We start from the raw sequence: 18603 nt of genomic DNA on the forward strand, positions 1-18603 counted from the left end.
AATGCCTTAGTCCAGAAACGTTACATGCTGCTGTTTAAGTTAATTTTACTTTATCTGTACTGCCATCTAATTTTTTGCATATTTACAGTATTTTACATAATATATGCACCGTGCCCGAGAAAGCAGACTGAAATATTACAGCTCTTTCAAATCCTCAGAATTAACATATTCATATTAAAAGTGGAAAATGTGTAATGCATTCACTGGCAGAGCAGCCAATGCTTAGAGAAACATTGAAATTGTTAACAGTACTCTACAGGCTGGGTGCTGGTGCGGATAAACTCATGTTCAAAATGTTGGTACATTTTCTGTCATTCATTATTGTATCTCTCTTTCTGTTCTGTCCCCAACTGTTTCATGAAATCAATCCAACCTATTCCATCTTAAAATAGATATTACTAATGCAATGCTACAATATTAAATTATCTTTGTAACACATCTAGTTCTAAGTGACATCCTTTAAAAACAATAAAAACCATAGCGTTAACAGTGCATTACTCTCTTTCTTCTCTCTGACACCTCAGTATGTGTTTGTGTTTACAGTCACTCCCACATAAAGCAGCACAGAGTTTGCTATGAGCACATTTAAATGCCTTTGCAGCTAGATAGCTAATCCCTGTTGTGGATTGGCCCAGTTAGTGGTTTCCAGCTTTTTGGAAGGGGATGCTAAACTGGGGATGAGGTAGGAGGGGGGTGTGGGTATATCTCTATTTATAATGGTAAACCCAGCCCTTATTTGTGCTGCGCTGATAGATGTTATCTGTGTCAGCCTTTGTTTCTTCCTCTCTCTCCTCCCTAGTGTTCCCTCTGTTTCTCCCTGCACAGAGCGTCTCCAGCTCCCTCTCTCTTCCTTATTCCCTCTCTTTTTTTTCTTTTCATCCTCTGCTTCTCTCTTCTCTCCACCCTCGTCTTTCTATCCGGTGCCCAGATGCAGAGACGGCAGCTGTGTTGTGTTTTAAAGTGCGCCCGGTTTGAAACCACTGTGTCTGGCATATGCTGCTGGCAAAAAAAATAATAATAACCAACCCCCACTGTAGACATCCATCTCTGTCTCTCTCTCTCTTGCCATCTCTCTGCCTCCTAATCCTCTGAAATGAGATGAAAGACGACTGCCGTCCTTTTAGAGAGGAAAGGGTTAAACAGCTACCCGGCTCCTCTTCCAGCAGGCACACTAATAACCACCAATTATTGAACTGTACATCAGTGTACAAGAGAAGAATGGAAGAAATAAAGGCCTTATGTTTGTCAGGGCTTGTTAGCCCAGAGGCACATAGCTAGCTAGATGGCTAACTAGTATCTCAACCAGAGTAGCCCAAATGAGGTCCCTAAAGATATGTAATGCCAATGTTTGTTAGACACGATGAATAAATCTCCTGATAAAGCTAAAGAAGTAGCCGGGTGGCTGTCTGGAAGCCCATCTCATGATTGTCAACAAAGGAGACTGACAATATAGCCAGTTAGCTAGGGATCTCATTTAAGCCGTCTAATCAGACAAGCTTTGTGCTAAGGTGGAGCCCTCCTGAGACCAAAGCTTCGGAGACGAAGAGAGCGTATCATCTGGCTCTGCCAGGGAAGATGCACCCAAACATGGGGGCTGAGGGAGACGCAGGCGGGCTGTGGGGAGCCGGGGCTGTAATTAGGTGCCCTGAGCTTGACGCCCACATGCCTCAAATGAGACGCCATCACTCCCTTTCTCCCATCTGCAAACAGGCTGCTGGGCGCCTGGGCTCTGAAACACACAGGTACACACAGACACACACGCACAGTGTATTACCCTGTCCTCACTTGTGACTCAATGATATAGCACCTTGGTCCACACTGTTGCTGTGTTGTGTATTTCACAGACCCACATTGATGCATTTGTTTTCTTTCTGTTGATGCACTTACATTAGCTTTTTTTAAAACCTGGTGCAGCAGATGCGGATTCTGAAGGATGACTTGTGTGTCTGTTTGAGGGCTGTGACAAAGTGACTGTATTTGACTCTTTCAGAACAGGAACATGCTTGTCCTCTGGCTCAATTCAGGTGACAGTGAGATTACAAACATCACACTTTCATCCAGGAGAACGGGTTTCATCACCGTGTGAAACCAATACGTTACTATGTGTGCACAAATATGTTGAGAAAGTCAGTCCAAAAAACGCGCTCACCCTGAGTAACTTAAATGGGTGCTGAATCCTCAACCAAAAAATGTATAAAAGTATTTCAGGACAGCACACCAAATCAACTTTTTTTCTGTTTTTACACAAATGTGCTGGCAATGTTCAGTACCAAATGTTGCCAATGTATTAGCTATTGGACATTTTTTAGGAGAATAGTGAAAACAATAGTTGTATTAATGGAGACTTGTATTATCAAGCTACAATAGGAGAAACTCTTATCCACATAAGAGTGACAATCTCACACCAGCCAAAGTCTGTGGACTTACTCAGGAATGTACTTTTCTTATGGATAATGAAATGTCTGTGTTTGAAGGATGACAGATAAACAGGTGCATTGTCCTTTCACAACAATAAATGATTGATTGCAGCACCTCTCAGTGCTTTGTTACCTTTGTGTTATTCTTATGTATCCTGATCACGCTCACACGGTTACATGCTGTACATAAACCATGTACCGACTGTTCCTGCTCAACGATTCTACCAAGTGTTTTTTTTATTTTATTTTATGATGAGCCTCAGCCAATGCACAAAAATATATGCCAACATGATTCCCACTGTCGACCAAAATAGAAACCGAAAAATCAAGGCCAAGCTCAGTCTGGAAAAAAAAAAAAATCCAGCTATCTCGGCTGCAGAGCCTGTCTTCCCATCTCCCCTGGTCGGTGAAAGCAGAACACACTGGTGCGCTGGCTTTTGACCACGGCAATTTTAATCAGTCTTTTTCACACTTCATTGGGAATTCATCGCCGCCTTCCCCCTTCAAACATTGTTTGGGAGAGTTATCAGCGGTAGGCAGCATATCCGGTAATTATACATGCAAGGTAACGCTGGGAGCTGGGCTGAATATTTCAGCCAAATGCATGTGCTGCTGAGAGGCACTGGAGGGTACAGCTGCCTCATAATGCTGCCTCTGTGGCGGCGATGATTGAAGGATGTTGTCTAAGAGTCACATGCAGAAAGTAAGTCATTTATACACGCAATGTGAAGTGGGCTGCAACATTAGGTTTAAAGCAATGTGCTTTGCATTACAATAAGCCAATCATGGTGAAGGTGTTGTTCTTTAAGGTAAATATTTCCTGTACATTTCAGAAGATTGCCGTGTTACAGATATGAGCAAACAGCAGATGGAGAGAGTGTGAGCCTTCCAGCATGGTGGATGTGTTGCATTCAAAGCCTGGTGCAAACACTACTAGAGACTTGATCACTAAGAAATTTTGATGTTTCAACGTGTTTGTTTACTGTGTGAGTAAGAGGCCAGCTGTTAATAGGATCTGAACACACGGCCAGACAAACAAAAAAAAAACCCACAAAGACACACACAGACACATCCTGAAACCACCAGTCAGACACTGGAGGGTCCTCTGGGGAAAAAAGCAGCGGGGGCATAACAATGACTCATCCAAACGATCACAGAACACACAAACACACAGTTACACACACACTCTTCCTGCCATGGCAGCCAGGCTGTCAGATAGCATCAGCACCCAGCCCATGGACTACTGTTGACAGGTGTGGCCCGCCAGTCACGCACACGCACACCAGCCAGTCACATCCCCCGGACCCTTCGCCTGACAGGGAAACACATGTGATAATGTACCCCTATTCAGTCTGTGTGTGTGTGTGTGTGTGTGTGTGTGTGTGTGTGTGTGTGTGTGTGTGTGTGTGTGTGTGTGTGTGTGGTGTGTGTAGTGTGTGTAGTGCAGATGTGTGTGTTGGACAAAAAAACACAGATAGAGATGTTTTATCACAGAGCATGCATGTGTCCCTGTTCTGTCTTTGTGAGTGTGTATTTCTGTGTGTTTTTTGGCTTACCTGTATGCCAACAGTAGTCTGAAGCATGAGCGTAATGCCAGTCTCTGCAGTGCTGTCATATGGGAGTGCTGCTATAGCTGTGAGCACTGAGCAAAGAGGCATGGAGACAGCTCCAGCCTTGCAGTGAGATCAATAGAATAATACAAAGTCTGACTAATTCTCTCTATTGTTTGTGTTAGTGTGTGTGTGTGTGTGTGTGTGTGTGTGTGTGTGTGTGTGTGTGTGGGTTGAACAGTATGGAGCCATATGCTGCTGTATGTTTGCTTGGTGTTTACATATTTTTTCACAGTGGGGAATGCTCTTTTTGGGTGGACGGCTGATGTCTATATAAGCATACATACAAATATACAGTTGATATATATTTATATACGTATATATATATATATATATATATCATGTGTGTGTAGGAGTGGAGCAAATGACACCTACACTCTGTAAGTGAATTTGTGTGATTTTGAATCTATGAATGAATTGTTAAGAATGGAACGCCCTTCAAACACAAAAAGAGCTTTTCTCTTGCCTGCAGGTACAGACAGCAGGATTCTTTCAGGTAAGACCTGTTCCTGGATCACATCCAACATTGTGATTCAGGACCAGCATTGGGATTAACCATCGCAGCCCTCTGACATCTCTTAAAATTCCTTAGTTCTTCACTTGTGTTTTCAAGTTGAATTTAGCACTAATTCAAAACGGTCCTTAACTGCCAAAAATGTCCTGTGAGGAGTTTTCTGAATGATTCTCAGTTAAATACTGAAAAACCTACAAAAACAAACCTGCCTATCAGGAAGATGACATAAAGACAGATTCCAATAAAGCAATTTGCGGAACAAGGACCGACATACATTTATTCACACTTTCCAGGTCAGCTGGATAAAAAGAAAGCAGGAGATTTGTCTTTAACGAATGTTACACAGGCGCAAACATGGCAGGATCAGTCAAGAGGTATAAAAAAAGATCATTCATGGGTGGAATCCCGATTCAACCTTTGTCAAAAACCCGTCCTGAATTTGCCATCATGTCGACCTTCCTACAGAAATACATTTTCTTGTTGACTCATTTTTTGAATGGAGACAAAACATTGCTAGAAAATGCAAATTTGTCATAGTAGGTGTAATAAAGGTGCTTCTTACGTCCAAAGCAAATGCACATGCAGGTCAGAATAAGATCTTCACAACAAGAGGCATTACACCCCCATAGTGGCCGCCATAATCAACACAAAATGAGCATTCCTCATGAAGTATGACATGGGGCAGTTGAAGAAAGTGTGACCTTTCTGTCCACAGAGGGAAACACTAGCTTCCCTCCTGACAGGATTTGGACTTAATGCCCAACTGACCTCATAGAGGCATCCAAATTTAATCCTTATAGTCTCATACATTAGCATTGCACAAATAAGTTTTAAAAAAAGAGACGGCTGTGGTTGGTTGATGGCAATGTTTGTCTATGATTGCAATGTGCAATTCTCCATTCGATCAGTAGAGTCCCTCTGCACCTTTAAGAAAAAGCTAAAGACCCAGCTCTTTCATGAATACCTACGACCTTAATGATGATGATGACGATGGTTTTGATTTTATTGATGATGATGATGATGATGATGATGGTAATGACGATGGTTTTTGTTTGATAACGACGATTGTTAAGATGGTTTCTATACTGATTAGAGCTCTCAAGAACAGCTGTCAATGCTCTTTGCCTCTGGTCACTTCCTGTCAGCACCTGTGTGTCCGATCGGACTTATTGCTGTTCGTTTAAACTTACTGACATTGTTTCCTCCTTTCTAGATCCTTGCTTGTGTTGTACTTGTAGAATTAAACACGCAGAGCAAGGCGGTTCTAAGCAGAGCAGGACAAACACACAAACACACACAGACCTGTACAACTGTGAAAACTGTCTGAATGGATTCACTACCTGTAACACTGCTCATTGCTCAATCCTAATTAGAAGGCCATATGTTTGGAGTGTGAAACAAATAATCTCATTGTTATTAGAGGAATACGCACACATGCACGTAGGCACATGCCATGCATCCAAACACGAGAACAGATGGACAAACACACTCGCACGTGCATGCAGGCATCCACACACATACAATATCCACCCACACCAGGGCACATTAACAAGCACACACACCCACAGACATATACAACCCACTCTCTTACCTCTAAGCAGTCTAGTCCGTGGACTACAAAGCCCACCGAAAGCTCTTTGCAGATCAAATAATCATGCCTTCCATCTGTTTCCATTTCTCTACATTAGCTTTGTGAAGGCGCCCTACAGACCCTGTTAAGAAGCGCCGCAGCCATGGGTAAAATAATGATTCCTCTCTCAACCCCCTACTCCTCATTATCTCCATCCAAAGCCAATTCAATGACAGGGAGTAGATGTGGGCCAATTGCATGTATGCTGTTTTTGCTTTTTCTGTATTGCCATCTTACTGTGATATTATGCAGGCCTTGCAATGTAATGGGCTTTTTTATAGCATATGAATAGTTTTTTTTATGTTGTTATGGCATGAAATATAGATCATAGTATAAGCTATGTTTGAAATATGTTGCCCTGAATCCTTTTGATTTCGCTCTGCTACATGTAGTCGGTTTCCTTTTCTGTTTCAATCCGGACAAATGTGTTCTGTAATTTAATGAAAAATAGTCGGACAAATCAAAAAAGAAATTAAAAATCTGAAAGACTGAACGGTCTAAATGCACACACTGTGGGATGAAAAAATGAATTAGTGAAATGCGTAATGCCACCACCATCCTTCTCGTACAATGAGGTGGGAAGCTGATATTCAGCCTGTGAGAGAATGTGCCATCTTGCCAATGAGCTTAGGAAGAGGGGGGGAATGTTTGGTCCCTGTTATGCAAGATGGAAATGAGTTTTCTACGCTTTGCTGTAGCCAAGCTATTTTGGAATGGCTCACATCGGAAAACGCTGGGCCGAGCAGGAAAATTAGGTCATTTACAAGAGCAGGGCAGTGCCTTCCGATCGGCCGCGAGGGCTAAGACTGAAAGAACTAAAACACGTAGCGCTGTTTATTCAGGGCAGGTGGTACACAGATTTGAGTAAAATGAACATGATTCAGGAAGCTTAACACTTGCAAAGCACAGAAGAAGCGCTTTAACGGAGACCTGAGAATGACCTGAATACATTGCAGCGATGGAAGTGAAGTGAGAATCCAGCTCTGAGTGCAAAGCTTCACATTCCTCCTGCATTTTGTAGCAGATCACACTACACACGCTACGACTCTCTTGTCTGTGTGCGGAGACCGCTGCTGACACAGAGGGGCTGATTTATTATGCATGGGACTGTGGGGTGCAATTGGTGAGAGGGAATGAGAAATGATGGCATCCTACTTGTTATCAGTAAATATGTGATCCATCCCCCTCGTTAACCACTGAACTGAGATGAAGGAATGAAGGCAAAACTTGCACAGACCCCCAGCCCCTCTGAACTGTTACATTTGAATAATCATCTTCTAGGACAGGGAGAATCCTGTAAGAGGGTCCAGAATAACAAAGAGAGAGATGCACTGCAGTCGGCGTGAGGGAAGAGAGACAAGCAGAAATTTGGGAGATGGACAGGCTGAGAGAGAGAATGTGTGCAGAGAAAGAAAAGATAGAGAGAGAGACGGGCTGAGATAAATAAATGAAATGACAGAGGAAGGACAGACAGTGTGAGGGCACATGAGGAGACACAGAGCTGTGTGTGTGTGTGTGTGTGTGTGTGTGTGTGTGTGTGTGTGTGTGTGTGTGTGTGTGTGTGTGTGTGTGTTTGCTGGGGGGAGTTGGTAGGAAGGACCCAGGGGTGCCATGTCAGCGCTTTCAGGGGGCCGTGTCTGAGGAGCCCTCCAGGTGGCAGGTGGATCTGCCCTAGTTTAAAAGCAGGTTCTACTTCCACACTCACATTTAACACAAAACAACACACACACATACTGTACAACATGTGCATCAAGCCTTAAAATAAAAACACACACCCGACTTTATGCACACTCCTTTCCTTTTCTTTTAGTCTTACTAATTATTGAAAAACCCTGAGAAGCCTCTTGACTCAGCCAAAGTTCAGGTACACACACCCTGTATCTTCATATTTCTCTTTAAAGAGGTTATTGTAGGCTGTAATTATATCTGTGTCTTATATATTATAAGTGTGTTATTAATGCAACTGCAACTTTGTGACATTGAAATCTAAATGGAATACCATTTTTTTGATATTGTTATATTGTGCGTGTGTGTTTAGTTTCCATTTCCACTTTCAAATAAATCAAATATGAATACAAAAACTCATAAAATATAAGTCGGCGTGCCTTGTGGTGTACTTTTCTCTTCCATTTATGGTATGTATGTGGGTTTTTTTTTCCAGATTATCTCGATGACACTTGATTAGTTGGAAACGCCCTTCCAAGGTGATATTTTAAGATTTTCTACTCATTGTAAAACCGTTAGAATAGATTATATGATTAAAAAAAAGGAGTGGTTTGACAAAATGTAGCTAGCTTTGTCATGGTGTGGATGCTTGTCTTTTTCTTTCAGTATTCATATTTTGTTCTGGCTGAAAGCAGACAGCACATAGGCTGTTCAACCATCAGAGGCGTGAATACCAGCTTCTAGCAAGTACTAATCAGATCAACTAATAGCAAAGATGTCCAAATAGATCAACAATTAGCTTAAATTTGGCACTGATTAACGTTTCTAGCGTTCAAAGTGAGACTGCTACACGGTACAGTAAAGAGCTGCCTATTGGGCTGTAGTAGACTGACAGAAGGGGATCGTCTTGTAATGTTGCTGCTTTACATCTCACACTGCTTCTTGTTAATGTTATTCTCTAAAAGCAACTCAAAATGTAAAGTCGTTGATGACACACACAGAGCATTATGATGCTTATGGGATGCCTTAACAGAATTGACTTCTTTGGACAAAATATAATGTAACACGCGAGCTGAAGAAGAAAGAAAGAGGCGATCAATTTTTCAGCATAGCAAGACAGAATATCTAGACTTAAATCACCTTGACATCCCTTTAAAAAAGAATCCAAATTAAAGTTGAGCATGCTCAGATCGTTGTCTGACACGATCCTCTCGGCATCTGAGTTTGATTTTTAGAGCCAGTCAAAGCAAAGCGTAAGCGCTAAGTGGTCAAAACTGAATCCAAATGATTGTTTCCCAAACAAACACTGCATGTTCACAAAACAAAGATATTGATCTGAGCTGTGTTTTCATGGGAATCTGTGTGTGTGTGTGTGTGTGTGTGTGTGTGTGTGTGTGTGTGTGTGTGTGTGTGTGTGTGTGTGTGTGTGCGCGTGTGTGTGTGTCAATATTTATGCAACTATGTTTGTTCATTTTCCAACTGTTGCCTCGACTTGCATGTTTGACTGCATGTGTACACATATGCCTGCCTGCATTAGAGACCGTGGTATCGTGTGTGTGTGTGTGTGTGTGTGTGTGAGCTGTCAGTCCTAAAGAGGGGCTGTGCTGCTGTCATGTGATGACACCTCTTATTTGCTGCTGTCCTGTGAAGCAGAGCTGAAGGCAGAGGTCAGGCCACCCTCACAGAGACGCAGCGACTCAGAGCACATCATGTCTGCCTGCCTGGCTCCCACTGCACACACACACACACACACACACACTCTCACACACACACACACAGACACACACTAATAAAACAATCACACACACATTCATCTACATACACACACACACACACACACACACACACACACACACACACACACACACACACACACACACACACACACACACACACACACACAGACAGAGATTCATGAATGCTTTCATGTCACACACTAGGGATGTCAAGACTAGCCGATGAAATTATTAAATTACATCAACCTTGAAGTTGGTACCAGAAATACAAGTCTGCAAAACAAATTATTAACATCTTTTCGTATTGGTACACCATATCGGTCCAATCTTGTGGTAAAACTCCCACCACGAGCTGTAGCCATAAAGTCGCTGTAACCCCAATTAATGAGCCTGCTCTCCGCCCTCTACCACCTGGATGTAAACAGGTGAACAGATAGCATCTTTTAGGAGCAACATTTCAGGACTGATTTACCAAATTTGATTACAAAAATGATTATAACTGTAGTTCAGCAAAAAGTTAAAAAGCAGTGTTCATAAATCAGAGTTTTCCTGACATGTTTCATTTAAAGGCACAGTGTTTTGGTGCAACATCAAGGCACACTTCTTCTATGCTATATATTTCAGCACTGCACCAAGGGCGGGGCTTAGTTCCTCCACCTGACACCAAAAAATCACACAATCAATTTCAGAACAAGAACTCTTGACGCATGGAAAACATTTATACATTGCATGAAAATGTGTGTTAAAAGTGTTAACTTTAAAGCTACAGCCCTTTTTTTTTTAAAGTACTCGCTTACAATAGCCAATCAGCTTGAAGTCACAAGTCAGATATTTAGTAAAAACTCTCAGCTGTTCAAAATGACAGAAATTTGACTCTAACCGCTACAGTTAAAGAACAAATCTATTATTAGGAATAACTTCAGCAGGAGAAGGAAATGATTTATTTTATGAAAGAAAAATTGACTTTCATTGTCACAAAAAAGTGCAAAGTTTAATCAAAGATTTTTTTTAAATTTAGTTTCTTATTTATTAGGTAACTGCTGAAATGTTATCCCGGCAACACATTATTAGACACTCTTTCTGGTAAAAATTCTGTTGATGAAATGAAGACAGAAACAATGAGATTTGTGAAATATAAGATGGGTCAGATAAGACTTGAATGTGTGTGTCACACAGCGTGAGGTTTAGTCAGCAGTGCTTACAGGTCTGGATTTCTGTCCTGCACATCAGTGCCTCTGAGGAAAGGAGGAATCAGTCTGTACATGTGGGGACCTGTGATATGCCTGCTGAATGCACTCTTCAATCATCTCTTCTGCCCACACCTCTGTCATCAACCCCTCCTTCCCCCCTTGTTCCTGTGGGCCGTCCATTCGTCTCGACCGGTGTCACATGCCGCCATCAATTACCCATTAGACAGTGTAATATTCGCCCAATATTGCCGGCGTGTGACTGGGAGATTTTAGAGTGATCAAAACCGACAAATCTGATTTACTGAGCTAGCATAAATAAGGAGATTGTGCCCTCCCTGATTGCCCTGTTGAATAATGGATGCCTGTTTGGTAATCATTTTCCAATATCACACCACTTTCCCTCTAGACTGGTCTCGCCGAGTCCTTTTCTTTCCTTTTCCTCTCTGTGCTGCTGCATTTCTTCCTGTATACCTTGAGACGCTGGGTATCCTGAGCAGCCCGAACAGCGATTCAAAGGTGTACATATGGTGCCCGAAGTAAAACTCTTTGTCTTTTTGACCCAATGTATCTTGGGAGTGAAGTGACGCTCCGGTGATAAGCGTCATGCCTGAGGAGGCGGGTGTTGTTGGGATTGAAACATTTTGTTTTCTGAATCATCTTTTCATTGTTTGCAGGGAGAAAATGTCAACAGTCAATGATTAATAGAGCTGATTCAATTGGTAGAAGTTTAAGTATAATAAGAAGGCTGTTGTTAAAAATAATTGACTTCACAGCAGGTTGGGCTGAGAACACAGAAGTTTTAAAAATCCTGACTGATAAACGTTGGGTAACATCACGCACACACGGACAAGACGCACGTTGAACAAACGACCAGTTCTGAAAGTAACCATCCATCACACAACAGAGTATTGTAAAGATTACTGAGTACTTTAAAAGACATAGGCAACGTACCAACTCACTTGATCACACATGATCTCCAAAAACACAGAATGTAAACAAAATAGACACAGACATACTTCTTTACCTATCAGCACAAAACAAGGTTCAAAATCAGGTTTATTTCCTGACCGTCCTGAGGGGTCAATCAAGTATGAATCGTCCCAAAACTGCAGTTAGCTAAAACAAATTTGAATTTATGTTATGCATTAACATGTTGGAAAAATACTGATGTACTCTGCAACATGCACTCAGACTTTATATCTTTGAAACATTTCCATTCTAGACCATGTTTAGGATAATGTTCAATGTCCGTCTGCACCGGTCATCTTAACCAGTGGTGTGGTGGTGGCTGAAGAATTTTCCTCAAAATGTTTTATTTTAAGTGACCCCGTGGAAAATCGGCCTTTGTTATAAACAGTGCCATGTGAGACTACTCATGCACATTCAGTTAGTACGTTCTAGTCAATTAGAGACAGAGTAGGGAAAAAAATGCAGCAAACTACTGAATATAGTCAGACAATCAATGGTGTGAATCAGAGGGGATTTAGAAGTGGGTATACTCTATGGAGAGTGAAAAACAAGTGGGTATACTCCGTACACATGTGTATGACCTGTACTGATCCTAACAAATAAATATCAGTTTACTACCATATAAGACAATCTGTAGTTCCTAGATGAAGCTAGAAAATGACGGTGCATGAAAACAAGTCTTGAATCCATTTAAAATATTCACAATAAATGCTTATATAAGCATACATTTAAATATTAAAGCTACAATCAATGGTGTAATGTCGATAGAATATTCAATCCCAGAATCTTTTTTGTAGATGAACGTGTAGGGATTACTTACATCAACAAATAAATACAACCCTTCATATCTGATACAAAAGAAACTTCTAATGGGTATAGACTAAATCACATTGTAGATAATCTCTGACAAATCAATACTGCATACAGTAAAGTAAAAAGATTTCTACTAAAAGACCACTGACACCCCCATGAAACATCCCACAGGTAAAAAAAGAAAGAAATCTGGACGGCATGAAGCTGTGCAGTGCTTGATCCAAGCTACCTCCATGCTTCTTTACCCTTATTGTTTTTTTAGTGACTCTTCCCTCTTCTTTGACTTCTGAGACATTTTAAATACACATTTCCATTAAATTGAGTAAAAAAATAGAACATCCTTGTGGATTGTAAATCACCATGTTGGTGGATTAATGCACTGCATTCTTGAAAATGTAACACTTGCCTGCCCTTGCATTAGTAACACATCGGGCAAACATCCAATGGCTGAGCACATCACTGAGCTTCATGTCAGCTTTCAGCTACAGCGTGATGGATGTGAGGTGTAGCTCTCTAAACCGGCTACATTTAAAAGCTTGGATACCCGTCCTTCTTCGCTGGTGTGTTTAGGCCGAGTATCAGAGGAATTAACAGAGAAAACAGCTTCACTCAGATGGTTTAACGGGGGCACAAGAGATTGAGTTGCTTGCTTTTATAGCTTCCCTTTCTATCATGGTTTACATACACAACCTTCAGTTCATACTAAATGTACTACTAATACTAATTGTAACCCCGTGACAACAACACAAGCACACTCAAGGTCAGCGCTTTGATGATATCGTAGCGGCTGCTCTGGCACTCTTTGTAATATTCTTCAAGGCGCAGTTGTGCCTCTAATGGGAAAAGGCCAAACCAGGTTATGAAAATCCTTATTTACAGCTAGCTGCCTGGCTGTGTGAAGTAGGTCACAGCAGCTCCTGAAATGGAACGAACCTCGCTCGCACCGTTTAATACGTTTCTTTTGAATGCGCGCTGCCTCACAATGGCACCAGAGGGAGAGACATAAACACAGCGTTTCCTCTCCTCCTAAGCAAGAGCGTCCTGACCCTACTGTTAGAAATGTGTCTGCACCCTGTGGGAAAGTCCAGCTTTTCTTACTAAATAACTACATAAACAGCAAGCATCAACTCAAAAGCCTGTAAATACCAAAGGAGGGCAGAGGTTGAGCTATTAATACTATTACTACTTTCCACCCAGGTGGAGCATTTCACTGAGTATTTGAACAGCATATCCACTCTGCCTTTACATCGCCTCTAATGACTTACCACCAAAACATGAACCCCAAATCAACCCAGATTTGGCACAAAAAACAAATAAACCCCATCCATTTTTTTCATCTTAAGGGCTGAGCAATATATGGCAAACTTTCACTATATTTTGCTCTTTATTGATCGATATAAAAATGTATCACAATGTATAACTCCTAGCTGCCAGTTTGAAGAGTAACCTCATAATTAGGTCTGATCAATCAGTTCATTAGATGGACTTAAGACAAGTTTAATAACTACCACTTAATGTGGTCTATAACTCTTTTTACTGACCTGTATTTTTTATTTACTAAAGATGTTTAACACATTTAAAAAGTTGTTTCTTGCTAAAGATTAGCTTTTGTTTACATGCACATGTCATTCAAGGGCTGCAAGCCGAGCTGCTAAAGTTACCTCCGCTTGTTTCTAGAGGCTTAGCTTGTTCATAGAATTGGTTTCAGCAAAGTCCGGCGTATACTGTGCGATTTCAGGCTGACTAAGACATGATTATTTAGTCGTCCGACTCATTTTGAAGTCAGGCTGAATTTCAGCCAGATCGCACAGCGTCAGTGTACACTGAGGAACAACTCCAACAGTCCCAGTTGAATGAACTTCTGACATGTTTTTTTAATATATTTTGGTTGTACGACTGCACACAATCATACAGTGTGAGTGGAGCCACGAGTCAATTCCCAGACTCTGGGACTTTTTCCTCTTGATTTTACCCACACAAACTGACAGACATCGTCTACAATCACAGTGGCGACAGCAGGCATGCCCTTTTTATTCATCTCTTTTTATTCTATTATGACAGAAACTATGGCAGAAATACGTGGACCTCCAGTTGACAGGAAAAAATTACTGTTAAGCTGCTAGTTAGCTTGTTAGAGAGAGAGAGAGAGAGAGAGAGAGAGAGAGATAGAGAGAGAGAGAGAGAGAGAGAGAGAGAGAGAGAGAGCGAGCATGTTTTTGCCGGTGCATGTAGCTCAGTTGAGCCTTGCATTTGAGCCAGCTGAAATCAACCTCTGTTTATGGGAGATTTATGCTGAAAATTGTGAATGCTCTGTTTCTGATTGTGCTGTGTGAGCTCTCAGGTTGTGTCTGACAATCACAAAAAACGTGAGCTTGATCGTGTGTTGTAGAGTGAGCTGACATTACAACTTTTCTACAACTATACAGAGTACGCTGGGCTTCAGTGTTTAGGGTCTCCTCCTCTAAAAACTACAAATAGACCGAATAGTTAAAAAGATAAACATGATTATGCTTGTTTCATGTCAAGTCCTACTTTTTCATTCCCCTTTTGAATGACACAGGATGTCTGGTGAGGGCGCTGCAAGCTGAGCTGCTGGTTATGCTCATAATTAAAGCTCTATTTACCATTATTTTTCATTACTCCCACATTACTTTGGAGGATAACGCCAAGCTTACTCCCATCATTGCTTTCATGCCCGTTTCACTAATTTCTTCTCTTCCTTCCAGAAAGATAGATTTCCTCCTACAACTGTTCGGACAGCGTTTTGCAGAAGGAAAATGGCCGTGTACTTTGAAGTCTGAGATAGAATCTCCCCAACCTGGCTGTGGTCATGCTCATATTTTGCAGTGTGAAAGGCTATTCAATCCATCTGCATGAAGTTAAAGATGTTCAAAGATATCCCCCACAATCCCCTATGCAGAACATTTTAATTAGCCAGCCCTCCATGTTGAACAGCCTAATACAAAGCAAATATAACCTGTTCTGGCACTTTATGTTCATCCTCATATACTCAGACATTTGCAACTTACAGAATATGTCTGACAGTGCTGCACTGGTGTGAGGTCCGAGGTGTAGGTAGGTGTAGGTGTCCCCCGGGGTGATGGATGCCTGTGGGAGGCTGTTATGCCACAAGGTGAAAATGTCCATTAATCAGGCCCACTTCCTCCTTTGCCGTGGCTTTCCCATTACCAGCGCACTTCGAGCAGCCTGATTGGTTTTTAATTGGCCTGCCCGCCAGGAGATAGATCATGTTTTCCCTTAGTAAAGGCACAGAGGTGTGTGTGTGTGTGTGTGTGTGTGTGTGTGTGTGTGTGTGTGTGTGTGTGTGTGTGTGTGTGCGATCTGTGGAGGGATGCCCACATCAAATTCTCTTTGTGCAACTATTTTACATGAGGGAAGGGAACAAAAACCTAGATGAAGATGCTAACTTGTCAAACAGTTTGACATCTCTTCACATTTTCCAGAAACAAGTTATCTTCTTTTTTAAATTCTGACAGTGAAATATTAGCCAGTAATTATGTAAATTCAATGACTATCGCCTGACATACACAATGTAGACACATCTATAAAGAAAAAACAACATCCTAATCCTGTCCCTGAGATGCCATAAAAAATCCACTACATCTTCTTATATTGCAATGATATATTTAAGCCTCAGAAAACTGACCTCTACAGGTCTAATAAAAAATATAATAAAAAAAATAAAATAAAATAAAATAATTACCATAAACAACTAGAGCCTTCTTGATTTTTGCAACAGAAAACTGAAGCTTCCATCTTTTGCATCAACCAATGCAAAATTGCTTGATGAGGTGATTGCATTAAATTATGTGCAGTATGCAAGGACGTGGCAATGGAGAGGAGGCCATGAACTGGCCATGGGAGATTGTTGTTTGCATAATGCTGTGTAAATTGATCTACAATAAAAGGCATTGTGCATACACTTCACTTTCATGACATCTAGGTCAAAATAGAAAAAACCTTTACACATCCATTTCATAAGACAGGTGCAGAGGAGAGAAATGTGTCCAACAAAAACGCAAAGGTAAACTCCCCCACACTGTCTAACTCGCAAACAAATATTTATTGGCAACGCTTCGGGACAAGACCTTCATCTGGCAAAAAGTTTGTCAAAATGGGCGGGGCTTCTTAAATAGGAAGTGGACAAGCCTATATCCAATCATCATTATGACGTCAGCTCTGAATCATCAAATCAAGAAACAAACATCAGCTTCTCGGTTAAGAGCACATACATCAAAAAATGGAAATCAAAAACCTGAGAGGCAATTCTAAATATTTTCCAAATACACAATTTCCAGTTCAGGGGAAAATAAAAATCCCAAAGGGGAAAACCAAAATCCAAACCTTTATAAACGCTAAAAAATAGCCAATATCATTTTTCATACTTAGCCACATGAGTCCCCCACAAAATACTAAAGTCCACAAAATGCACACAAATTAACAAACATGTTGAATCATGTAATCGGCCTCTGTAACATAAACAAAATTTTTTAAATTTGTTGTATATTTACAATAGCCTCTTAGGGTTTCAACAGTTTTTTTTGCTCTAAACCGAGAAGCTTTAAGTTATGACATCCAGTTCATACAGATATGAACCATTCAAATATATTCTATGAAATAACATCAATATAAACTAAATTTACAGATGAAGGACCTGTATTAATGTTGCAGGTGAAATTGCCATATCAAAATGTCTCTGCACTCTGCTTTCAAAATGAGAATATCTTAAATTTCTTTGTGTTAAAACTTAACTTTGCTCACATGTTCAGATGGATGTTTTGGCTATGACATAAACAATATAAACATGTGAAAGAGTTTGTACAGATTCTAAGAAAACAATGTGTTTGGAAGTCGTTCAGAGAAGACATAAGGATACACAGACATGTAATTTAGGCCCTGGTGGATCTTTTCTGAGAATTTAAGATGGTTTACAGAAATCCTGCATGGTTTGTTCCTATTTCATTGACTGTACAACAAACAAATAGGAACCAAATAACAATATTTAGTCAACCAAGTCAGGCACAGAACAGTGATTTATTTATTCCAGACTTTGCAGGTAGGCGTGTTTGCAGCTGCAATGTCTATCTATTGTTGTGTTTGAGGCGTTGAAATATTTGTAATTCAACGTTGTCCCTTTGGTTTTTAAAAACTATAATTCAACAAATTCTAGGTATCCAATGGCTGCCATAAACCATGTGATTAATGTGCCATAATTAATAGCCCGTAGCAGTGAGCGTAGCAGAGATACATGTGTGAAGGACACGAGAGTAGCTACATCTTACACTGAGTAGACATCAGTATTGACATTGTGTCTGCTCAAATAGATCAATCCCTTCTCTGCCCTAGCTTGACCACGTCATTGAGGCTGATTGGAAGAACACATTGATTCCCTATGGTGTCTTCACGCAGGTTCACAAGGTTACACATTCACCACGTAAACCACAGGCTCCTCTGGCCCCTGTCGGAGATCCAAAGACAAAAAATAAAGACACACTGGAATAATATAAATATCTAGTTTAAAATGATCTTAGCTGCTGCTTATAATCCATGTGTGTCGTGCTGTGATTCATTTTAAAGAAGGCAGCAGACAGCCTCAGTGGCGTGGGCTCGTATACTGCAGGCCTGTACTTGTATAAGTGCACAACAGTCCGGCGTCAAGGGCAGGTTATGTTAGAAGGCCAGCGTTAGCCTTGGCTGCAGGGAGAGGCGGATCTGCTGCTGGTACGCTGCTGGAGGTAGAGCTGTCTACTAGCTGTATCCAGTAAAACGCAGGCTGCAGATGGCAGATATTCTGAAAGACTGTTCACAGGTTTAAATGTATTCACCAGTTAGTTCCTGATTTTAAATAATCTAATTTAAATTACAGTATACTTACTAATTAATTTGTTACCAAGCTGAAATAGCAAAAATTATGCATGGTTGTATTTCAATGCAGGACAACAATTCTAGCAACCATCATCCAACTTCCCAATATCTAATCATCAACCAATAATGCCGTTAAAAAAAATGTTGTAGTCTTTTGCAACTGCAGTACTTTA

General features: G+C 40.9%; 1 protein-coding gene and 1 long non-coding RNA gene across 4 annotated transcripts in view; both read right to left on the bottom strand.

The window, feature by feature from the left end:
• myt1lb (myelin transcription factor 1-like, b) overlaps window positions 1-18603 on the bottom strand; it is a 120343-nt gene that overhangs the window by 97335 nt on the left and 4405 nt on the right. The gene's annotated exons all lie outside the window — the stretch shown is intronic.
• LOC132993411 (uncharacterized) lies at window positions 9173-10276 on the bottom strand. The gene is made up of 2 exons (XR_009676463.1): window positions 9715-10276; window positions 9173-9650 (listed from the first exon to the last, which is right to left on the bottom strand). It is a non-coding gene; the product is annotated as an uncharacterized LOC132993411 (long non-coding RNA).

Source organism: Labrus mixtus, chromosome 18 (assembly GCF_963584025.1).
Source record: "Labrus mixtus chromosome 18, fLabMix1.1, whole genome shotgun sequence".
Taxonomy (NCBI): domain Eukaryota; kingdom Metazoa; phylum Chordata; class Actinopteri; order Labriformes; family Labridae; genus Labrus; species Labrus mixtus.